The sequence below is a fragment of the Lathyrus oleraceus genome, chromosome 7 (genome assembly GCF_024323335.1).
Source record: "Lathyrus oleraceus cultivar Zhongwan6 chromosome 7, CAAS_Psat_ZW6_1.0, whole genome shotgun sequence".
NCBI lineage: Eukaryota > Viridiplantae > Streptophyta > Magnoliopsida > Fabales > Fabaceae > Lathyrus > Lathyrus oleraceus.
The window spans coordinates 405469760-405496829 of NC_066585.1; the positions used below are offsets into that span (position 1 = coordinate 405469760).

Below are 27070 nucleotides of genomic sequence, written 5' to 3' on the forward strand. Positions count from 1 at the left end.
TATCCAAAAGGAAATTGATTCAACATTATCAAACCGTACTTAGGAACTTGTCGATCTACCTAATGCATCAAGACCCATTAGATGCAAGTGGATGTTTAGAAGGAAATATCATAGTAATGGTGTGTCGCAACCTGAAAAATACAGTGTGCGAAAAAACAACCGGCGAAATAAAATGACAGAAGAGTCGCCACCGTGCGTTATTTATCCCAAAGGAGGGAAAGGAAACGCTCGAAGTAAACCTGAAAAGAGGAAAGGAAAAGACAAGGTCTCGCAACCAAATCTTGGGTTCGGGAGTCGGTTATGCGAAGGGAAGGTATTAGCACCCCTACGCATCCGTAGTACTCTACGGGATCCACTTTTGTAGTTCTTGTCTAAAGGGTGTGAGTTTATCTTGTGCTGTTTACTAAAAAAAAGGGTTAAATGAAAATGACTCGCGCGGATATCGCATCCATTACATACGTATCTCATCTGAATATGAGAATCAGAGTCTTCGTAGCTCGGCTGACCTATGGGTTGGGGGGATGTGTGCTCGCTAAGACATCGCGCCTTATGCCTACGTATCTCATCTGGAATGAGAATCAGAGCAAGCCGTAGTTCGGCTAACTATGGGGTTATGGATTGGGTTTTGGACGAACGACGTTACTACGCAATCTACCGGATGCTCGACCTTTGGAGACTTACTCGTCTGTAGTAGAAGGAGTAAATGTGTGTTTAGGAGAAGAAAAATCAATGAAGGGTTAGGGTTTGGGATGCTCATGCAAAAAGGCAGTCCTTGACGAAGGAACTTGTAAAAAAAATAAACACACTAAAACATTGTCTCCTATCGAGGTCTTCCAGCTAGGAAAGCAGTAAAATGCGGGAAAAATGTAAAAGGTACCACACGGATGAAGACCCGAGGTAACAGCAATTAAAGGAACGATAAACCCTGAGATCCCTCCAAGCTAACATCATCAAAGAAAGTGGGTCAGTACAGGTAACCGGAATGAACCTCCAGGGGGTATCCCACAAATAAAGTGGAAAACCACGCAAGTTATCCCTGCAAAAGTCATGTGAGCCCTCACAAAAACTCAACAAACAGGTTAGAGACAAAAAAATAGGGTAATCAAGGGTTGCCCCCAAATCAAAATGTAACCACATGAATCATGCCATTAAAATTCACAAAAAAGACATGCATCAAAAGGGTATCAAATTCACCCATAATACCTCAAACATTCAGAGTATTCAAATTCAAAGCTCAAAGGTAATGGGAATAAGGGCAAACCTGATTGGAGAGCTTGGTTGAAATTGAGTTGCACCCGTGAGGTTTACAAAACAATCTTTAGGGTTTATGTGAGGCAGAGGTGATTCTGTGCAGTTGATTTCCCTTCAGGGTTTGGAGGCTGCTCTGAACTCTGTTAGCTCTTCTCTCACTATCTTTTTTCCCAGGGTTCTTCTCTCACTATCTTTTTCCCAAACAGGGTAACAGGAATAGAATGTAATTTTGTTTCACTGAAACTCTGAATTTATAACCTGATTTTTGTGGACCTGTGGGCTCAAATGAGAGAGGTCCAAGTCCAAGATTTTTTCTTTTATTTATTTATTTATTTATTTATTTCGTTTTTTTTTTCAAAACACGTGGGCTTCGCCTAGCGAGCATGACAGCTCATGAACAAACCTTTGCTCCTTCAAGATTAACGTTTTGACTGACGAATAGACCCCTGTTTGAAGTAACTCAAGTCTTTTCCTTGTGTTGACTGATCATCTAAATAGAGCCCACAAAGTATCCTGGATGATGTTCAAGGTTCTTGGATCCGATTCCGATTGCCATGATGAAATGCAAATGCTAAATGACCTAAAAATGAATGCATGCATGAGGTGTAAAGCGTATGCTTCCAGGAAAAATGAAGGGTAAATTTTGGGGTATTACATGGTGCACTAAACACCTACAAGTCTAGATTAATAGCCAATGGTTTAGACAAAATGAAGATGTTGATTATTTTGAAACATATGCACTAGTAGCATGGTCGACAACAATTAGAGTATTGCTTGCATTAGCTTCTTTCCATTGCCTTATAGTTCATCAAATGGATGTCAAAATGACATTCCAAAATAGAGATATCTATGAGGAGCTTACACGGAACAACCATAAGGTTATGTGTTTTCTGGTGATGAACAAAAGGTGTGCAATCTTCTCAAATCCTTGTATGGATTAAACAAGTCATCGAAATAGTGACATCAAAAGTTTGACTCCGTCATTTCAAGATTCACCAATAAAGAGGGAAACACACAACATAGTGGGAGACTTTTCAATCCTTATCAAAACAAAAATTCAAAGAGTTTGCCATCATGAAAATGGGAGATTATGAAGAATACATCTTATATCTAGTTTAGTTTTGATGAAGACAAAAATTATCAAAGAAAAAAAAAGATCAAAAGTATCATTCACATCAATGATGAAGTTGATCAAAAAGGTTGAACATAGAAATTCAAGTGAAGATTTGAGACAAGAGAACATAACTAAGGTGCTCATTGTAATTCATATTATACTATTTTAAATTGCTTAAAATTTCATATCTCACTTCATCTAAAAACCTTCTTGCGTCATCATGCATGATCATACATGAAACTCTGATATTAAAATACATTTTAAGGACTGAAAGCAATATGGTATTCGACTACCAAGATGTGGTACTCGAACACCAGTGTTAAAATGCAACTTTTCATAAGTCAAAATGTGTGTAACTCATTACAATGCTTCATGATTCACTTTTGAACTCATTAATTTCAAACGAATTTATTCCTAATTCTTGTGAGAAGTGTTTGTACACAAAGTTGTGTGAGAACATTGTGATATTCCTTTATCTCTATATCGATAACATGTTGATCATTAACAACGAGATAAATGGAATTTTAGAAACAAATAGGTTTATGTGAAACCTTGTTTTACAGGTCGTAGAACATGCTTTTGATGATGACAAATATTAAAGATGAACATGCCCTTAATAATGAAAAAAAAACTAAAGTCAAGCATAAATCAGTTAAGTGGTTAAAGGAGCAAACTATGATATTAGGGTTTAATGAACTTGACTCTCTGATGATGACAACCAAATGAAATATAACTCAAGCCTCATCTTAAAATAAACTCAAACAAGTGTCTATAAGGATGAAGCATCTGATAAGTCTTGAAGTATATGGAAGCTTGCCTCAAAACGTCTAAGTCAATACATTGTAAAAGCATAATGGTTTTTAGTAAAAATGAATGGTTAAATCACACACACATACACATGCACACACACACACACACTCACATACACATGCACACACACACACATACACACACACAAACATACACATGCACACACACACACACAAACACACACACCCACACACACACACATAACACACACCTACACACCCACACACACACACACAAACAAACAAGTTTACAAACCAATTTTCTCAATAAAAAAAATTAAAATTGTCTTGAAGTTGTGCCAGACGAGTTAGGAACTGTCAAAAAAGATATGCACAAGTTTTTGCTCTTGCCAATTGTTTGGTATCTTATTGCAATTGATCATAAAAGTTCAAAATGGTGCCCTAATCGATTAGGATATCACATTAATGACTGGTAACAACTAAATATATTTTCTTACCTTTTTGAGTTTGCTAATTAATTAACTCATGCCTACCAATCAATTGGGGCATTATGCCAATCGATTGGCACATCATTATTGGCCTTAAATTTGTTTCTGTTTTGTTACAACCTCTAGCCTATATATAAAGGTCCATTACCACTTTAAAAATCATTCAAAATGTGACTTCATTTATCACTTCTCACTTTCTCTAACAAAAAATTTGTTTACTTTCTCTCACTAAAAGTTTAGTCGAAGTGCCTTTCGAGAAAGTCATTTTCTGAGTGAGGAAGTTGTAATTCTAGAAGGGCAGGTTTGTAAGTTCACCAAGGAAGCTTTATTTTTACCTTGTTTGAACTATTTTTCCATTTAGGGATTGTTTATTTGGGTTCAGAGATAAACCCGTAAAAATACTTGGTTTGAGGATTGTTTAATCAAATTTCCGCTTAGGTTTGAAAGTTTAGCACGTTCAAAAGATTTAAAGGTTCGAGATCAGTATGTGATAAAATCTCATAGGTTCTTGGTTAGCCTGTGATAAAACCAAGTTTCGGCTAAAGCTTAGCCCGTGAAAAATCTTCTTTTGATTCGAGATCAACCCAGAGGTAAAATCTCACAGATTCTTGGTTAGCCTGACATAAAACTAAGTTTAGGTTCGCGAGCTCATCCTGGTGTTAAAAGCTCCCAAGATTTGTTTGAATATTGAAGACTAATTGCTCCAATTTTATTCTGGAAAGGAGACTAACCCCTTTGATCCATCATTTGGAAGGAAGACTCATCGCTTCTCTCATGAGTTTTTTGTATGGTTAGAAGTTAGCCACAAAATTCATTTTTCCTTTTATAAGGGGGTTCGAGAGGTTAAACGTACTAAAAGCTCTTAATTTTATATGATACTCTAAAGAATAATTCATGGGGAGAGAAGTAGGTCTTTTTATTTTTTGACCAAACCTTTATAACTCCTGGTGTCTTCTCTTTTCCCTAAACTCTTTACATTTCCGCTTTTTATTTTATGCAATTTTTTTTTGCTGCATAACTCTAAAACTTTTCTAAAATGTGTTTGAACTCTAATTTTAATCCTAAAAAAAATCAAATTTAAGTTTTTCTCAAACACACAATTCACCCCCCCTCTTGTGTGCGAACTCACATGCCCAACAGTTTCTAACTTCCACATTTAAGATGAAATATCTTGGACTAGTTGACACTTCTTTTGGGATCAAAGTAAACCAAAACAATGGGGGTTGTGAACTTAGTCAAACTCACATTGTTGAGAAAACTTCTACATTCAAGATGAAAGATCTTGGACTTGTTGACACTCTTTTGGGGATCAAAGTAAAGCAAAATAGTGGGGGTTAAGGAACTAAGTACTCCATTTGATCCTACTGTCAAACTTTAAAAGAATGATGAAAGGCTTATGGCTCAATTGGAACATGCAAGTGCAATTGGTTGTCTAATGTGTTTGATGCAAAGTATCATACCAGACATAGAATTTACAACTATTAAAATAAGTATATTTACTAGTAATACAAATGGTTAGCATTGGAAGGCCATCACAAAGAATTTCGGTTATATTTTGGACAACGACAATCTTAGCCTCCAATATGGTAGGCTTCCTAACATAATAGAAGGATATACCAATAAGAGTTGATATCGAGTGTCGGAGATCATAAATCTATAACTAGGTAAATATTTACACTATTTGTGGGTGCAATTTCTTGGAAGGGAAAGAAACAAATATGTATCACTCTCTTGACCATGGAATCAGAGTTCTTGGATATTGCTTCCGCTGGTCGAGAAGTTGAATGGTTGGGGGACCTTTTGTTGGAAGTTCCATTGGCTAAAGATAATGTTTTAAAAAGTGTCGATACATTGCGATAATCAATCCATATTAACAGGAGCATACAATAAAGTGTATAATAGAAAGTCTAGGAACATATGTCTTAGACATCCCTTCGTGATAATATTGATTAAGGATGAAATAATTTTACTCACAAATATACATTCAAGCTATAATTTTGTTGATCCATTTACTAAACCATTGACTAGAGATTTAGTAAAGACTACATCGAGGGGTATGATATTGAAACTCCTTAAGTAAGAGTTCCAAAAACGGTAGCAACCCAATCTAAAGTTAAAAAACTTTAACATAATATTCAATGGGTAACAACAAACTATTGATTTGGATGTTTGTGCAACATTATGTGATAATGTTGGCTATTTCATATTGAGGGTTGAGTTTTAAAACTCTTAATGAAGTTTAATATCAAGAATATAAATTTCAAGAAAAATATATACAATATGAACTCCACCTATGTGAATCTCGAGATGGTTTCATCTCCAAGTGAGAATTGGAATTTCTCTCACGATAAATTCATGAAACAGGAAAAGCACATTTTCATAAATAGTGTTAGACGAGAGATGTATGCAAAAAAATGTTTAAAGAGCATCTCCAAGTGAGAATTGGAATTTCTCTCACGATAAATTCATGAAACAGGAAAAGCACATTTTCATAAATAGTGTTAGACGAGAGATGTATGCAAAAAAATGTTTAAAGAGTGTGTGTAAGGTAATGTTGGTATATTCACAAGGGATAACATGTTCAAAGCTTTGCTACCTAAAATTCCTATTAGACTTTTTGTTATCTTTACTAAGGTTAAGTTCAAATCGAGAGATACTTAACTGTATTAACAGTATTTGTTTTCTTTTAAGAATTGATCTTGTCATTATTAGATAAACTGAAGGATTTTGTTAATTAATAACAATAATTAATAACCACGAGTGTGTTCCAAAATGACAATGAAATATGCAAGTGAAGTGTTGCAGAATGCAGTCAGAAATAGACAATGTTTCTAAATTGCTACAGTAGACAAATATTTCAACACTCAGCAAAAAAAAATGTCACTGAAAGGGTGTGTTTTATTAAAGGTTGCAACCTTGTGAAACAACACTACTTGGCCTATAAATTGATTATTTTGGATTCATAAAAAACATCTAAAAGTTACATCATCTTCACTAAAAATTCCAAATTTGATTTCCCTATGTTTCAAATACTTGAGATTTTCTACTAATAGGAAAAGGTCCACAAGAAATTTGTAAAATCATCCAAACATACTACATAATATTTATGACCAACATAACTTAAAATTGGAGACGTCTATAAATTATTATGTAAAATATCAAATGACACCAAAATTGTAGTTTGATAATTAGAAATGGCAATTTAACTTGTTTGCCTAAAACACAAGAGTCACAAAATAACAGACGAAATAAAAGGTTCACAATATATGAACTTATTATTACAAAGGGAATTTAAAATATACACGCCAGGGTGACCAAGACCACTATGCCAGAGACTGGACGTAAGATCGGAAAAACTGGAGAGAGTGGTGATATGATATAGATCGCCACGGCTGTCACATCTCATGAGAGGGATCCCCACCTGAAAATCAGATAAGTAAAACCAAAAGGGTCAAAGGAGACAAGACATTGTTGTCAGTGGTGATACGTCTGACAAAAATTTAATTTTTAATAACTTTTGGGGGTATGCAGGACATGGTTTAAGTGAAGGGGTTGGTGATAGGTGGTTATTTGTGCTTGCCTGGTGCCGTGAATTGGAATTATGTGGACATTGGCAACAATAATGTTTTGATTTGAATTACTTAAAAGAGAATAAGATGAAAGATTATGTTGTGATGTTATCGTGTGAAATGTTGTGCCAATATCCATATATTGCTGATTGTTAGGAGTGTGGATAGACATGGTATGCATAGTGGTCTCAATGTTTGTTGGTATCTAAGATGATGTAGTAGCTCCAAATGTCTGAGGATATTGTCCTAGTATGCCTAACTGCTTTGGAGGATCAGTAAGGCGTGCCCATAAAGAGGTGGGATACTAGCACAAAGGTATAGCCCATGGTGGCGGAGTCCAACCCCATAGTTTCCAGATTGAGTAGTGTTATTGTTGTTGTCAATGAGGCGAGAACCATGGTGGAGGGGCGTTAGGATGAGGACCATGATAGTTACCACGCCCGCCACCTTGTCCTCGATTGCCACAAGAGCTAACACGATTTCATGGGCGGTAGTTGCCATGTTGAGAGATGTCTTTAGAAGGTCAATGTTGAGCGGTGTGCATGGCAGAATGAGAACTGATGCTAGTCATTTTAGACATACTAGCTTATTCCAAAGTGAGCATGGACTGAGCTTTATGAAAGACATGAAGAGGATTACTATAATGAATCAAGGTTAGCAACATTGTTGTAAGCTTCTGTAAGACCAGATGTTAGTTGAAGAATCAGACGATGGTTGTTGACAAGAGAGACAACATTTCTCAACTAGTCATAGAGCATCTTAAGACGATGACAGTGAGCAGACACATTGAAAAAAACTTCATGCGAGTGTTAAAGAACTCTTACTCGAGAGTGACAACATTATCATTATGATTGTCCTGAAAAATTCTAGCCAACTGGAAATGAATCTTTAGTATAAATGAAATTGAAAAATATTTATTTTATAATTATTATGCATTTAACTATCTTATATATAAAACTTTCAAAATTTACTCTCACTAACTATTTAATTTTTTAAAATATTTATTTTCATTATATACAAATTATATAAAAGTACATTCTTTTTTTTTAACTTTTTTTATTGCTTCCTTTTTTTCTTAACAATATGTTTTTATAAAAAAAAAGTTTAGTTATCATATTTATAAAAGGAAAAAAGTATTTTTTTTAACAAAATATAACCCACAATTTTATTTACTTTTTATTAACATTAAATTTTTATTAAATTTAATTTATAAAAAAAAGTTTTCCTCCATTAACTATTTCTTTTTTATGTTTTTCCTTTTCTCAATAATATAATTTTACCATATTGTTTACATATATCATTATTTTACTTGAAAAAAAATATAATCTACTTTTAATATATAAAAGTTAATTACCACCATAATTACTTAATTATCCTAATTACAATCCATAATACAGCTAATTTCATGTTCCTATAAGTAATTTCGTACTAAACTCTATTTAATACTCTAACTAACTCTACCATTTTACAATTTAATAAATTTGCCTCGACAACATAAAAATTGATTCAACTATATATTATATAAAATATAATTAAAAAATTGATTCAAATATATCAAAATACATTAAAAGAGAGTTTTTTATTGGGTAAGGTGATGTATGATATGAGTAATTTCCAATGGGTGAATTATTTTATGGATTTGGGATAAAAAGAGAATTTTGAAATCTTGAATTATGGTGTGGATTTGGAATAAGAGGTGGATTTCCAAAATATGGGGTGTTTTGTTGATTTGGGATACAAAGAGGACTTCCATCATTTTGCATAAAATTGGAGCATGTGTTATGTTGATTGAGGTTCATTTTCAAATGAAATGTGTACACAAAAAAATTAAAATTAAATAAAATAAATTGGTCAAATTTATACTAGATGTGAGTGAAAAATGTGATAAAATAAATTATCTATTTATACTACTAAAAAATATTACCGTTATTTTATTGTTGTTGCAATCTTATCATTCCAAAATGAAATCAATATCCTGAAATCAAATTAGTTATTATTGTAGTTTTTTTGCCAAATATTATCGTTGTTTGATTTTCTTTAAATGACAAAATGAATTTTTTTTAATAATAAATATTACCGTTATTTTATTGTTGTTGCAATCTTATCATTCCAAAATGAAATCAATATTCTGAAATCAAATTAATTATTATTGTAGTTTTTTTGCCAAATATTATCGTTACTTGATTTTCTTTAAATGACAAAATGAATTTTTTTAATAATAAATATACTGATTTTTTAAGTGGTCTTTCTGAGATGTCAAACCGAGAATATGAAAAGAGGGAGAAGTAATATGAAACGGGTTGATGAAAATTAGGATTTTATTTAATTGAATAAATTGATATTATTATTATTATTAATATTGTTATTCTTTAATATTTATTATCTTCATTATTAATCCCATTTACCCATTTAATAACTCAAAATATTCCAAAACCACTATTCCAAAACCACTGACAATATTATACCATTTTAAATGTAATGGATACAGATATGCAACTTCCAATACACGTGTTTCAACCCTAAAAAATCAGTATATCCACACCTTTCACTTCAATATTTTTTGCTTATATTTGAAGCAAACTTTCCCAAAAGTAACCATCATTAATGTTCTACTTTAACATCACATCAAACCTATATCTATCATACTTTTCAATAAAGATAGAAACCAAATTTGAATAATATAATATTAATTTTTTTGAAATCTAACAAATTTATTTCATTTCCCTATAAGATTACTAAAATACAATTTTAAATTAATTCCAGGTACAATATTCTGTTTGGATTCATATATATTTTTTTAAAAAAAATCATTATGTAATTGCAATTTTTATAAATTCATTCTGTACATTGACAATATTTTTTCTTAATACTGTTTTTTTCTTACATTGACAATATTTTTTCTTACCTATTTATACTACTAAAAAATATTACCGTTATTTTATTGTTGTTGCAATCTTATCATTCCAAAACGAAATCAATATCCTGAAATCAAATTAATTATTATTGTAGTTTTTTTGCCAAATATTATCGTTGCTTGATTTTCTTTAAATGACAAAATGAATTTTTTTAATAATAAATATTACCGTTATTTTATTGTTGTTGCAATCTTATCATTCCAAAATGAAATCAATATCCTGAAATCAAATTAATTATTATTGTATTTTTTTTTGCCAAATATTATCGTTGTTTGATTTTCTTTAAATGACAAATTGAATTTTTTTAATAATAAATATGAACCACTTAAATTGTAGGAGCGTGTGTTTCTTTATGGACATTGCAAATGAGAGAACGTTGGAAAATCTCAAATATCCAAATGCTTCTGACACAGCAACATCGGTAAATGTGTAGAAACTTGGGAAAACTATAGATAAACATGCTCTAATGAAATCCCTTTAGGTTTTACGGCTATATTAATACATAGGCTGATGAAAAACTTTTCATTTCCCTATATTACACATATCCACATGTTACGTAATTGCCAATTATTTTGAAGGGAACAGACGAATTTTCGTACCAATATATATATATATATATATATATATATATATATATATATATATATATATATATATATATATATATATATATATATAATGGAAATGATCCATTCTTAACATGTACCTTATATATTATATATTAGCATTTCAAGTATTGTTCCAAATTCAAGAAATGAACTTATCATGTTGAATGAGCAAAAGCTGTAAGAAAACTTTATTCAAATAAAGCCATGGCAATGTAAGTTATGTTTTTTATCAGGTGAACATTTGATATTTTTATTCACTATAAAATTATATATCTTTTGTTTTATTTATAATGATGAAGATATATAATATCTGTTATATATGTGTAATTTTTTCAGATGTATGATCAAGTATGATCATTTTGAATTATAGAGCCTGAGTGAGTACTATAATAGAAAATATTCAAAATGGTAGATGAAGAATTACATTTTAAAACTGTTTTGAGGAGGAAGAATGCTGCAAAAGCCAGAATTTATAGAAAGAGTGTTATTGATGACAAGAAATCTAAGAGGTTGAAAACTGCTCTAAAAGAAAACGGTACATTTGATAAAAGACGCGGCAATGACTCAACAGCTTTGAGGATACCACTATCAGAACTTTCGCCAAACATACTAAATGACGGTCGTGGTATAGCCAACGTTGAAGTAAGTCGTCAACTTCATTCGTCCTTAAAGACTAAGCCAAGTACCAATAATAATATCAGATCAAAAAAGATATCAAGCAGAAACATTACCAAATTAGGAGTTAACTTATCTAAGAGGTTTGACAATACATTTGCTGCAACAACATCAAACCAAGATCCAATACCAGAATTGCAACTCAATGAGCTTTTTGCATCTGATAGTGGAGACGATAATATGAATGATGAATCTGACGGTATATTCTTAATTATTTTTCATTTGAGTTAATTTGTTTATGATATGTCATAGAATATTACAATATTCTTAACACAATAAATGTTATGTCAAAAGGTTACAGTTCAGCAACAAATTCAAGTTTTGATGAAGATGAAATGTCTAATGGAACAGATGCTATGGAAACTTTTGAAATTACATCAGGTATTTTAAAATGATTTATTATAAATAATATTTTATTATTATGAAATACAACTCATTTAACATATGAATTAAATACTATTGATGATCAGGAGGGTATTATGATATAGGGGATCCTGTCATTGAATGTCAATATTGTGGTGCAAATATGTGGTATTCGGAAAGGAAAAACAAATGTCGTCATGCGTCCAATCCTAAATTTTCCATGTGTTGTGGATCAGGAAAAGTTCAGTTACCTTTGTTAAAACCCGCTCCTAAAGTTCTACAACATCTGTTGTTTGACAACGAATCATGTGAATCAAAAAATTTCCAACAACAAATTCGAACGTACAACGTTATGTTTGCATTTACATCTCCCAGTGCGAAAGTGGACAATCGATTTAACAACGGTAGATGCCCTCCCAATTTTCGTATCCAAGGTCAATCATGTCACCGAATAGGAAGCATGTTACCGATGCCAGGTCAAAATCCACGATTTGCACAACTATATGTTTATGACACTGAGAATGAAATTGAAAACAGAATGCATGGATTCAGGTTAGATATCTATTATTTTCCAAACTTTAAATTTATTTATTTAAGAAACTTGCAATAAACTGTTTCAACTCTTTTCATTATAGGTCAAAAAGTGGAGTTGATGTTAATATTGTGAGAAAACTATCTGAAATGTTATATGAACATAATGTTCATGCACAATCATTTCGCATGGCAAGGGACAGACTTTGTGAAGAAGGTGTTTCTGATTTAAAACTTCGTTTAATATCTGAACGAAGAAATGATGGAAGGATATATAATCAACCAACTGTATCCGAAGTAGCTGCTTTAATTGTTGGAGATGTCGACACTGCAGAAAAAGAGACATTATAGTGCAAAAACAATGTGGCGAACTTCAAAGGATAGATGAGTATCATACCAGTTATTTAGGATATCAGTACCCATTATTATTTCCATATGGTGAGGATGAATATAGACCTAATGTGAGGCACCGTGATAAAGGGACAAATATTCGCCACTTCACAGATATAACACAGTCAGAACAGAACAATAAAGATATTCCTTGGGAAGAAGCAACAAAGCGAATTCGACTTACAATAAGAGAGTGGTTGGCCTTTAGAATTCAATCAAGAAAACTCTTATGCAATAAATTTGTGTACGTTGATCCAACTATATATATATATATATATATATATATATATATATATATATATATATATATATATATATATATATATATATATATATATATATATATATATATATATATATATATATATATATATATATATATATAAACAAAAAAATATATTATATTTTAATTTTTTTTAAATAAATTATTGCACTTGCGCGACCCGTGCGAACGCACGGGTCCTTTACTAGTTTTTTTTAATAAAATAAATTCAACGTTTCTTCCTTTTATTAATTCTCCTGATTTTCTTAACATTGTCTCTTAAAAATTTAACAAGCTTAAATAGTGTTTCGGCCCTGCAAGTTAGCGTATTTTTGGCTTAAGTTCCTAAATTCTTATTTTTATTTTGGAAATAGTCCCTGAATGTTAAAATTAATTTTACTTTAGTCCCTAAAGTGAAAATCCGTAGAAAAATTCAAAGAAAAATCCGCAGGAAATCAACAATTTTTAAATCCGCATAAAAATTCTGATTTTAAAGACTAAAAGAAAAATTAACATTGAGGGATATTTTCAAGAAAAAAATATTTTGGGACTAAAGCCAAAATTAGATGGACGAAAAAACTATTTAAGTCAATTTAATATATAAAAAATAACAAAAGTTTCTATTATTGACTAGTCAAATTCATTTTTATTTAACTTTGGCTAAAAATATGTAAAAAGTAAAAAATTTACCAATTACTTGATTATATATGAAACACACCATGTAACCTAATACATGTCGTGGTTCAATCGACCATCTTAGCACATCACCCTCAAACCACAATAGGAAGGTCATTATTTAACATGATAGTGGTGGTCGGATAAAAAATGACATTGGTTGTTTGCAATAACCTTTTGCTTTGTGTGAAAAATCAAGGTTGCATCGTGTTTGTGATGTTCTTCTTAACAACGATGTGGAGAGGTCGTTTCATCGTCGGTCTCTATTGAAAAATATGTGAGGTAATCTTTATCACATATTTCTAGCGACACACTATAAGAAATCACAATCATTTCTAACAAAAGATTTTGAGGCATCAAAATTGAGGAATAAACCCCATTAAATTCATATCTAGAACCGTCAACCACTCAAACCAAGATCATAATTCAGTAGCCACATGAATCGACCCTGAAGCCTACCAAAAAAACAGATTGAACAAAAACCATACCAAAAAAGAAACACCATATTTAAAGGTTAGGTCAATAGAAGACAAGCCAAAACAGTTCTAGAAACACATCTAGCAAATCAGTAATGTGTTTAATGTATTCTTTTAAGGTATTTGTTACTGTGTTGGAAATCAAGTTCGTACTCCTATTAGAATTTTGGGTTATAAATGTAACAATTAAGGTGTTTGGACCATTGCTTAATTAGTAAAGATTTAAAGGGTCTAATTAATAGTAAGTAAGTTTGTGGTTAAAAGTATAAATGTCATGAAAATTAAGATTATTGTTTAAATATCATAAGTTTGTTGTTCCTATTGGAGTGTCCCTTTGGATTGACTGCATTTTAAAAAAATAATAACTTTGAGAAGTGTTCAAGATTGGTATAGGTTGCTAAAGTTGTATCAAGCTGCAGAAAGGACACATGATAGGCACGATCCTCCAACATGTTGGTACGACATCCAGGCCTTGTGCAACAGGCGCCAACATTTTGTGTTTTGGAGTGTGTTATGCAGAAGATTTGTTAAAGATTTTATTATTATTGATTTAATAATATGATTAAATGATTTGTTTGATAGCTGAATGGAGTTTAATTCATATTTAAATTTGAATTTGAATTAAAAACAAATCATATCTTGTTCGAGATATCCAAGGATAAGATCTCAAGTGTGGAATTTTTGGAAATCAAAGAATTAATGGGGAATTGGAAATGATTGTTGGCTTTAAGTTGACAATAAATAAGCATAGGTAAGAAATAGTGTGTGTAGAAGTGAATTTTAAAAAGTTCATTAAAGTCCCACATTTGAGGGATATCACACTATAGTAGTGCTTATATATGGAAGATTTGTGTCTTAGGGTGTAACCCAAGAGGTACGCACGTGCCCTCTGTCACTATTGTCTGTCTAGTTGGCCAGTTCGGTTCGGTTCGGGCCGAGTTTGGACTTGGGTAATCCATTATTTTTCGGTGCACGAAATGGTGAAAATTATTTAATTAATTAATTAAATTTTTGGTGTGTTGTATATTAATTAATAATAGTTAACTAATTAATTAATGTGTTGTCTCTAAGGATAATCCTAATTGTTGACTGAGTTTGTCTTGCCTTTCATGATAACCCTAATTGTTGAATGATCTTGCCTTGCCTTCTACGTTTCCTTATTGACAAAGTTCCATAACAACTAGTTTTGGGTCGGATCCACTCCATCTCCCCCATGTTTTCTCCCATTTGGGTCTGATTATCGCCTATAAATATAGGCATTCCCATCTCATTCTCTTCACTCAAGATTTTTGCATTCTAAAATCTGTATCATATCTATCGTCTCTACTTCATCTATAATTTCCTTTTTCTGTTTTTTATTTTAGAGTGGCTTCTTCGCGCCACTTATGACTTATATAAAAACCAGATACTAAGAATTGTATTTATACAATATTCGACTGGCCATAGTACCATCAGAGGGTGTAATTCTAGACCGACTATCTATCGTAAAAGTGGTAATTGAACAATATAAAATTTGGTTGTTTTATCCTAGAGGCATCGTGGTTGAGTGATTGTTTTACATAATTTTGGACAGTGTCACAAGGCGTCTTAAAGAGAGCGACCTAGTCCATGAATTGACCCGGTAATTTCTTCCATGGCAATTTTTCAAAATCGTGAAACAACAAGGGCTATTAGTTTTTCAGTTTCTCATGCAAAAGGAAATCTTTAAAAGTTAGTTTTGCAAATCACATATATCTAGGTGTTATGGAGTATGGAGAAGGCCGAATTAGCAAGATGACCAATGTTCCAAGACCGCAAGAGAGACGTCACATCTCTACTCAAAACTTTAAGACTTTGCTTGAGTTTTGAGGGGAGCAGAATTGAGGATTTTGGAGGAAATATTTGTAAAATAAATAGAGAAATTTTTAACATTTTTTGAAATTGTGCTTTTGTATAGAATGATAAATAAATGTTTATCATTACTATATTTTTAATCTTCACAATATTATAAAAGTATAAAATATATTTAAAGAATCAATGGAAGCCCTCCAAAATCTTTAGGGAATTTCTTAATGCACCTTATATATTAATAGTACACCACGTGAAAATACTAAAATGCCCACAAATTCCGGAGATATCTCTCTAAACGCACCTAATACACACACAACCTAGGTCATTCTGAGTGACACCCTAGTAGTTGGGTTTTCTTTAACCTGGAGATGCATCTCCGGAATTTGTCCGTAAATCAATTTCTATAACATATGTGCACCAGTATCAGAGGCAGAAACCAAAAACTTGTATTTTGACAAAATAAAATTATCATTCATAACATAAAATCAACAGTACATGTGTGATTTCAACATAAAATGAAACATTACATTTCAATATCCAGGTAGACGCTTCAACATCTTGACAATATCTTCGACCGATCTTGAAATCGTCTATTCCAACTCGACCGGAATTTTTGTTTCTAAACGGAAAAATATATTGCACATAGCCCTTACATCTACATCCGTCTTGAGCTCATAGTTGTTGAACTCAATCTTGTCTTCGTTGTTAATTGATGGAGAACGGTACTCGAGCTTCATAATTTTTTGATTATCTCCGTAAGATAGGAGATTAAGAACTTCGTATTGCAGATCTGCAAAAGAGATATACTCGTTGAGGTTAAACTTTTGCCCGGGTGTCACACTGGAGAAGGAGACATGTGCGACATACCAGATGATGTTTATTTGTGACATTTGAGACATTTTTTGTTTGTGTGAAATAAAAAGCAAGAGCCCCTTAATTTCTAGAAGTTGTGGACAAATGTGGATCTCAAAATTTCTAACATGTGTATCAGTGCTGGTTTCGAAGATATATCTTTGGAATGATACCATATTATCTTGTTCTGGAGATACATCTTCGAAACCTATCCTAAACTAGGCAAAATAAACCAAGCAGAAAACATAACCTAATTGATGACTTTGTTTGGCAAATGAACAAATGTTTTGGAAAAGATAAAAAATGTATTAAAATATATAGAAATTGTATATATTACACTTCATTAATATTAAGACACAATTACATACACTTATTGGTCCAGCTAAACATAAAACTAAAATTAATCGAAAGATTTGTCGTCGGCTAAATCTAAGAGGTATAAGGCATCCCAGTTTCAAGTAAACTTGAACAAAGTGTCGTGATTTTGAAAGCAACTCAATACACATAATACGATCATTTGGATTTTGAGGTTGGACGGTGCGCAGTGAGAAAAAGATTTCTGAAAAATCGTATCATGTAAGATCAATACACACTTTATCATACGCACGTGCTATGAGGTGACTAATTTTGGGGAAGCACATCCATTTTGCCTCCGGTGTCGGTCCACTAATGCAAGAAAGAAGAGACTCATAAATTTCATCAAAGTTTTCTTTCTTTCCGTAAAGTCGTATGTATGATTCTTTATGATCCATCAACTCATGGATAAGTTGATGGCAGACAAGTGTATAATTATCTTCTCCTTTACCAAGTAAATCCAAAACAACTCGATAATTGCAATTATCTTCACCTCAACATTGACGATCTACTCGATGTATTTGTGCATAAAAATCGGCATCTCGTCAATGAGTGAAATCTTTGGTGGAGGCGGTGAAGGAGGTGGTTTGCTAATGCGAGCTCCTTTAAAAGCACTTTTTTGAGATTTTGGAGTTGGTGAGTCCGGAAAAACTTTGTCAACATGTTCAAAATACGAAGGAGATTGCGTCGTTGAATTGTCACTAGGTGTAAGCTTAAGCTTCTTCGGAGCACCTTTTGACTTTTACCAATTGAGAGTAGGGATGGCAAACGGGCATGCCCACCCCGCAAAAGCCCGCAAAAAAACGGGGCGGGGCGGGGCGGTCATAGTTGAGGATGCGGGCCTAAAACTTAGACCTGCCCCACAAAAAAGTGAGGGCGGGGCGGGGAAAGCCCGCGGGCACTGCACTCTTTAAGCCTAAAAATAAAAAAAAATTATGTAAATACACGTGCCCGCAAAAGCCCGCGAAAAAATGGGGCGGGGCGAGACGGACACATTTGAGGGTGAGGGCCTAAATCCTTGGCCCGCCCCGCACAAAAGTGCGGGCAAAACGGGCATGCCCCGCGGGCCGAGCCCGTTTTGCCACCCCTAATTGAGAGGGTGGTTTCAAGTCAGTGATTTCCGGATAAGAAATCTTCCTCAATTGTTCTTTGATATGTGGAGTTTCATATTGTCATCGGCTTTCAAAAATATCTCTTGTATCACTTCCCATTTTGTCATGATAGAGATATTTGATTTACCGTCTTTCATGACACCATAATCATCAAACCTAAGCCTCTTCCAGTGACTGGAAACTTCATCCATTCTTAACGCACTACCAAGTTTCACCTCATTTGCAATAAGAGAAGCACATGGGAGACCATAGGTTTTCACAATTGTGCATCCACACTTTGCGCTATCAGAGCCTACATTATCAGCTCATTTATCTTCGTGAAAAAAATAATTTGAACCCGCTCGAGATATGTTTCCGACCACCTGAGAGTAAAGATTGTTGTCTTTAGATCTGTGTTCCAAAACTGTGATGCTCTGACCAAATGATATATGTATCTCATTATGCTTGTTCTGGATCATTTGGTTCACGGAGTCCCAATCTCTAGACAAATCGCCCTTACTATTTCCCAACCAATTCTTCAATGTAGCATGGGCAGACTCAACACAGTTTGTTGTTGTATTCCCAAGGTGTCTGACCTGATCGGTCCATGCACAAACAATTTTCTCCTTCACCTGGTTAAGAATTATGCTTTCAACATATTTCAACAAATCAGAATATTTCTTGCACACCTTCTTGAAATGTATAACGGAATTGACATATAACTCTTTAGTGAAAGAATTTACTATACCATTCTATGCATCCACTATTTCTTCCACTACCACACCCGCCTTCACCATTTTTCCATCTTCGAACTTTATCTATTTTGCCCCTACCGTAGGTTTAACCCGACTTCTCACATTCTTTGTTATGTGATATCACACTCGGTACCTTTGTAACTGAATTCATCAAAGTGGTAACACGCTCGATAACAATCACTTTAGGCATCTCTTCTTGGTCCTTCAACATTGCTCGGCACACCTCTGAGGCCAAGTAACATTCTCCTTTTTTTGCTCTCTAGAAATGCAAACCCGACATAATAGATCTTCTCAATAGAGGTAACACCAACCATCTTCAATAATGGAAGTCTGTACTTGTTGGTCTTGTACATTGAATCAATGCTGAGCACAATAGAAAACGTGTTGAACAACTTGATGGAATCATAATGAGTCCAAAATATATCTCTAATGGTTACTTCATCCTTGCACATTTGGTACCTAGACACATAAATGTTATCATCCAACAGTTTCAAGAGTTGTTGCATTTTAGTTATATCCCCCCTCAGTGCCTTCATAATTTGGTACTGGATATTGTACACTTGCTTGATATTTGAGATATTTTTGGGTATTTTACGTTTCAAAGTTGCAAGTATATTTTTCGGTTGAACCAAATTCAATGTCATGTTTGCAACACATTCTTTCTCTTTCGGCATGAGGCGGCACGCTACTGGATGGCCGACTAACTTTTCACATAAGTCATGGTTATGTAAATCACATATGACATTAAATCTCCATTTCTTATTTGCCAACATATAACCACGCAACTTAAAGGGACACTCACGTTTTCTTGAACCAATGTCATATCATTTAAATATCAGGAAAGGAGGTCTATATTTCTCACTCCTTTCGTACGTCATTTTCACAAATGCACATCTTCTATCTGAACCATTATCAGACCTTCCGATTACCATACTAAATCCCGGTTTGGAGACCTCCGTACGAATCAATTGAAGCATGTGATCATGAAATTCAAACTTTTTCTCATTTTTAAATTGGTTGCCAACATCTACCGCCTTCACAATATCACCTTTGTCATCCAAAGACACATACATGTTTGGAGAAAATATCGGGGTGCACCATATATAATGAAAAAAATTACAATAAAACACTTAATAAGTGCAAATAGTGTAAATAGAGTTGAAAAGATGAAAACGGACAAATACCAGAGTTGCATTTCCTGATGAGTTCAGACAGACTTCGAAAATGTATCTCTGGAATAAACACACATTTTTCAGACTGAACACAAGATTAATGTGAGCAATAAGGCTTGAAATAAATGATCTTTACCTGGAATTCCAACTTCTTTTGATCCTTTTGATTTGATGAAACGCAAGTTTGAAGATATGGAGTGAAAATGTGGATTGAGAATGTAAGGGTTTTGGGTAAGGATTTGGAGTAGAAAACAAGTATGGTTGTGTGATCATCTGTGTTGGGTACGTACCCGGTACGGGTACTAGTACGGAATACGACATTTTAAGAAAAATCAAGATACAGGTACGCGAGTATAAATTCATATATGCTCTGATTTCTCTTAGCATAAGATGAAGAACTTGATTACGCAAGGAGTTTTAATGAAATTGATTAAAGTTTAGGGATTGAATATCTATAAGTTATCCACCATTCTTTTGGTTTCAAGATCAACCGATCTTCCGATGAATCAAATTGGCCAAACTCTACATCAACACTTGAAAATGCCATTAAAAATAAGCCTAAAACTATATCATTAGAAGAAGAAAAATTGAACTTGCATACCCAATATGTATCCGCTGGAGTACCGACTTAAAAAAATATAAAAAAAATAGGTATGGTGTCGGTACGTGCCATACGAGTACCGTACGTGTATCGGTACTCGGTACATACCCGATACGGTATTTTGTCTAAAATGGAGTACCCATGTTTCACATGTGATCATGCAAGTGAGTGTTTTATCAATTTATTCCGGAGATGCATCTCCGAAAATATCAGACATGCAAAGGTCACAAAAATTTCAAAATTCCGCCTCAATCCTCCAAAGATGCATCTCCAGAATGTCCACTGGATTGCTCAAATATCAATATATTTGTTGAAAATACTTGGAGATACATCTCCGGAATAAATTTTTATTTTAATCTAGGGTGACACTCAGTTGGTGCGGCATAAGGTGGTGCATGGTGCGTCTGGAGATGCATCTCCAGAATCTGAAAGGCATTTTCAGTTTTCCATAAGATATTTTTCCACCCCATATGATAGGATAAGAAATTCTCAATCTTTATCCAATACAAATTTTGAATTCGTCTAAATTAGAGGATTTTGTATTATAAATAAAAAATAAACTCTCCAAAATCCTGTCAACCAAAACCCTTCAATTCTTTTCACTTTATCTTTCCCCTTTTTCAAAGTCATCCTCATATAAGTCAATCATTTTACTCATCCATATGTGATGTGAATCTTAATTACTCATACTTGAACCTAACAATCACGTTGTTAGAAAAAAAATCGACACAAAAAAAATAAAAATACAATCATAACACAAGACTTAATGACAATTGACAACTAGAGAATTTTATCATGTAAATTTTTTTACAACAGATAAAGTATAACCAAGCACCCTCTACGATCCCTAGTACACTAAATAAAGATAAAGTACAACCAAGCACCCTCTACGACCCCTAGTTCGCAAAAAAATTATTTCACTACAACCCACAATACTATAACACAAGATTATGAGAGGAAAAAAGGCAAATCCAAGCTTAAAATAATTGTATCTGATGCATCATATACCAACGCATTAAAGTGCATATATAACTCTAGACAGTATGACACTTTCTTATTCAAGATGAATATTTCCAACCAAAATCAATAATTTATTACTGAAAATATTAACTATTAAGCTATGTACTTCGTTTATTTTAGTGTTACTTTAATAAACTAAAAGAGACACAAAGGTATAACCATTTTATCATGTCTAGTAATTCCATCTTTATATTGCATCTGGCATTGTTCAAAAATTATTTTCGTCCCAACACGAAAATGAGGTGGTTTCAATCTGGCTTTGTTCAAACATTATTTTGTTCCCTAAAATTTCAAAGACTGAAGAAGATATCATAGCATTAATGCCAACCAATATATGCACAACATTTACAAGGGCAAAATAAAACAACTTGGCATCTATCATCAAGTACGAAATTGTATTTATTTAAATAAATTCAAAATGTAATCATGCTGTAATAAATCCAAATCACTAATGTGATTTAACAATAATGTGCTAAAAATAATAATCCTTTGAATGTGCCATTGTAAAAACAATTTAGTTCATCCATAAATTTCTTAGACTCTAATTAATCATCAACTTGTGAGTTGCTCACATACCCACAACCTCCATAGCTACACATATCTTCCAAGTTTTCGAATCATCCTATTGAGAAAGTATTCGTCCAACAACTTTAATATGGGAGATGCTGCACCACAGTATTCCAATTTATCATACCAGAATAACATACAACCAAATACTAACATTCAGGGTAAAGTAAGAAAAATAACTTCAAATGAAGGAAGTGTCAATTCTTCCTATAAATAGAGAAACAAAATAAATTACTAACATTCAGGGTTAAGTATGAAATTTTGGTAAAAAAATATTGCTCCATTTTATTTTTATTTTTATTATAAAAAAAAAACTTGATTCATCAAGACGAAGATAACTTCTTAGAGAATAATTTACACAACAATCAAGTTTTATCCCACTAACTAGAGTAGACTACATGGATCAACTTTCGTCATAATGTTCTATCCAAGACTATACTTCAATCTAATTCGTAACTTCTCTTATAGTCTTCCTAGATCTTCCTCTAGTTGTTTGACTTATTTCATCTGATCTACTCTCTTTACCAAAGAATCTACAGGTCTTCTCTCTACATACTCAAACCACCTAAGTCTTTTTTTCACCATATTTTCTAATATAGGTGTTACCCCAACACTCTAATATTTTCATTTATATTCCTGTCATGTCTAGTTTTAGCACACATCTAACGCAACATCAACATCTTTGTTTAAAGATGGAGTTTACTTCATTTAATACTCCTAAAAATTAAAATTTGTTCTATGAATACCCATATATTATTTACTGGTAATTCCACAAACTCAAAGTGTAGACGAATACATTGTTAAATTTGAATGTATTTCGTCTCAGGTTGGTCATTTACCCAAAGATCTTTGTAGGCGGATTCCTTCCAGAACTCCATCGACGTGTTTGATAGTTTGATAGTTTAATGTGTCATGTTCGTGTAATGAGGGTTGGCAAGAGACACCGAAACAGATCTGTCAGGTATGGAAACAGGCGTGCATGTACAAGAAATGTGCGGAGAGGAGGAAGAGATTTATACATTGGGCCCTATGACAAATGAGGATATGGGCCAGGTTAGCAAGTAGAAGAAGTTTCCATTCTGGATTAAGTATGGATAATGTTATAAATAATTATTTAGTTTGTTATTTTTATTAGTAATTTAAGTTTGGATCTTTAACAAGGCTCATTGATCAGAATACTATTTAAAGAGATTAACACTTGTATATTCTTAATTATAATATACCAAATTATTCAGTTTTGATATGGTATCACAAGCTCTCATTCGAGAGAGTCTCGCTTCCGCATAAAAAATCCCATTGCGGTTCTTTAGTTAAACTTCCGCATTGTGCGGCACTGTTCATCGCATTGTGCAGCACTGTCATTGCATTGTGCGACATTGTTCACCGCACTGTTTGCGGTGTTGTTCATTGCCACTTTTGTATTGTTCGTCGCATTGTTGTGGTGATGTTCACCATTGTTCACTGCTATTGTTTCGGCATTGTTCCAAGTATTTTTCAGCATTGTTCATCGCTATTGTGTGTGGTACTGTTCATCACCACTATTTGAACAACCCCGCACTCACTTGTGATTTTTTTTACTTGCATTTGTTTCTAAGTTTTCTCAATGGCTGACAATAAAGATGAAACAAATGCATACAAATCTGAATCAGAATTACCTATTATTCCTCACGTTTACAAGTTGAATTGAAAGAATTATTTAAAGTGGTTTAAACTAGTGAAAACGACCTTGATAGGTAAGAGAAAAGCAAAACAACTTATAGACGCACCTCCCAAAGAGAAAGATCCCAAATTTGACAAGTGGGATACAGAAGATTCAGTGATCATTGCATGGTTATGGGCTTTAATGACTTCAGAAATTAGTGACACTTGCATGTTCCTAAGTACAGCAAAAGAGATTTGGAAAGCATTAAAAGACTTATTCTAAAGCCAAAGATGATGCCCAAAATATATGATGTGAAGGTGAACACATTGGGAACTAAGCAAGGCAAAAAAACAGTTATAGAATACGTTAATCATCTCAAAGCCTTGTGGATGGAGTTAGACCACTCCAGAGTTATCAAAATCGAATGTACTGCAGATGCAACAAAACTTAGGGAGTACATTGAGCAAGATAGAGTCTAGACTTTCTGGTAGGGCTCAACTCTGAATTTGACCATGTAGAGTACAAATTCTTTGCAAAGAAAAAGTACTGAACATTAATGATGTAGTGTCTATAGTGAGGATTGAAGAAAGTAGAAGGGAATTAATGATGACACCACCATCTGTGGAAAGCTCGGTAATGCTAGTTGAGAAGAATTCAACCATGTTAGTTGATCAGAAGAAATTGGGAGGAACCTATGTCGAGAAGAAGGGTGAAGGGGTGTGGTGTACCTATTGCAACAAGCCTCTTCATACTCAGAAAAAATGTTGGAAATTGTCTGGTCGACCTCCTAATAGAGAATGGGGTCAAAAAAGAGACTTATCCAAAAAGGGAGAACATGCGCACGTGGCCGGAAGCATGGTTGTTAGGATCGCACTTTAACTCCCAAAAGCGTACGATCTTAGGCTCCGGTAACCGACCACCGCTTTTTGACCCATTTCGGATCCGTTTTGACCCGGCCCAAAAACTGACCCATTTTACCCTAACGACAATGCTCTTTTTTTAGGGTTTTGGGACTTGGAATATGTTAAATACACTTTTTGAGAACTGAAAAATAATTATCGTGAAAGCTGCTCAGCCACCAAAACCATTGGAACTCCAATACCTCTTCATCTAATTCTTCTATAACGATTAATCATATGATGATTGGGTTTCTTTTCCTCATCTATTTCCTCTATAAATTCAAATCAAATAATTCATTTCTTCTTATCTTTTCCATCCTTGCACTCCAATACATCTTCCTTACAAAACAAAGTTTTTCAAAAAAAAACTTCACCATGTCTTCATCAATTCCTATTGTTGGGGCCTTATCATCTGCACCTCCCAGAGTTCAATGATAATGAATGGATTGTCAACAATGATGAAGATTTTGAAAATGAAATTTTAGATTTTACTATAGAAAATAATGATTCTGAAGTTGCCACTACTGAAGGAGGGAATGAAATTGATGTTGTTAATGCTGAATGAGGGAATGGAATTAAAGCTGCCACTGTTGAAAATGAATTGGAGATTCATAACCTTGATGATGAGTTTGATGGAGAAGAAGAGGATTCTTGCATTGATGATCAGAATGCCTTGAAGTATTTGTTAAATAATATTTTTTAGATAATATTTGAGTTAAGATGATGTAGATTAAAATGTGTTTGAAACAATTATGTTTTGAGTTGCTGTTATGAATATTATGATTGAGGAAGTTATGTGTTTTTTTAATTGAATATTTGCTATTATGATTAAGTTAATGAGAATTTTATGTTAAGGTTATTTTTCCTAGTTATTCTTTAATTTTGTCTATTTGTTGGGATCTTACGATCCTACGATTTACGCTTTTTTCATACCCTAACGATCTTTATCGAGATCCCGATTTTGACAACCATGGCTGGAAGTACTAGTGGAGACAGACTAGAAGGAGGGGTGAACCTTAACCTAAGTGAAGTAGAAAAAGTGAGATCTCTCCTTAGTAAGTTGGAGAAACCAACATGTACTTGTTCTTTAACACGTCTAGGTACGTTTCTATTATCTTTTCCATTTGGCAACTCTCCTTTTTCGTTTGGATTTAATGCTTTAGATATACCCTTTAAACAATACTTGATATTAGATTCTGGAGCCACTGATCATATGACACACTTACCCACACACTTCTCCACCTATTCACCTTGTCTCAGTAACAAAAAAAATATCCATTGCAGATGGCACCCTTATAACTGTAGCAGGTGAAGGAACGATTAAACCTAATTCATCCATCACTCTTAACAACGTCCTTCATACTCCAAAATTGACTACTAGCCTAATTTCCATACATAAACTCACAAAAGACGTATCTGTCGCATCGCGCGAAAAACCGGCGGGAAAAGAAAGAAACAACAGAGCCGCCACCGTGCGTTATTTATCCCAAAAGAGGGAAAGGAAACGCTCGAAGTAAACCTGGAAAAGAACATGGTCTCGCGACCAAAGAGGATGGGATCGGGAGTCGGTTATGCGAAGGGAAGGTATTAGCACCCCTACGCATCCGTAGTACTCTACGGGATCCACGCACAAAAGGAAGGATAAATGGTTGCTAAAACACTGCTCACACTCACACACACTGGCTGAAAGAGACACAAGAAACTGACTGAAACTGACTCGGCAGGATATCGTATCCTGGGCCTACTTAGTCTATCAGGCATAGACATCAGAGTCGAAGTAGTTCGGACTGGGGAAACGACACATGCTCGCTAGGATGTCGCATCCTATGCATACGTATCTTCTCGGACGAGAGAAGAATCAGAGCATTCGTAGCTCGGCTGACACGCACACAAACAAACACAGGCAAAGGCAAACGTGGAGCCTGAATGCCAATCGTTGGACTTACATCAGCATCCGAACCAAAACACACACAAGGGTGGTTAAGACACAAAGGTGGAAAAAGAAAAAGGGCGCCCGGAGAGATCAGCTCAATCTCCTGCCTACATACTTCATCTGGTATGAAGATCAGGGCGATGTAGTTCCCCTACGCAGGGACAAGGATCTAGCCTAACCAGATAACAGAGGGAGACACAACTCTAGGGAGACTACGACTCGAGCCTAGATGTTGTCATGCAAAATCAACCCTAAGTTATGGTTTCT

The 27070-nt window shown here is 33.8% G+C and overlaps 1 protein-coding gene across 1 annotated transcript in view; it reads right to left on the reverse strand.

Annotated features, from left to right (window-relative positions):
• Positions 1-22143: 22143 nt before the first annotated feature.
• The window catches only part of LOC127105351 (uncharacterized), a 31655-nt gene continuing 26728 nt past the window's right edge, over positions 22144-27070 (reverse strand). Inside the window, exon 5 of the transcript XR_007794991.1 lies at positions 22144-22427. The gene's annotated coding sequence lies outside the window, so the exon portion shown is untranslated. The remainder of the gene's footprint in view (positions 22428-27070) is intronic.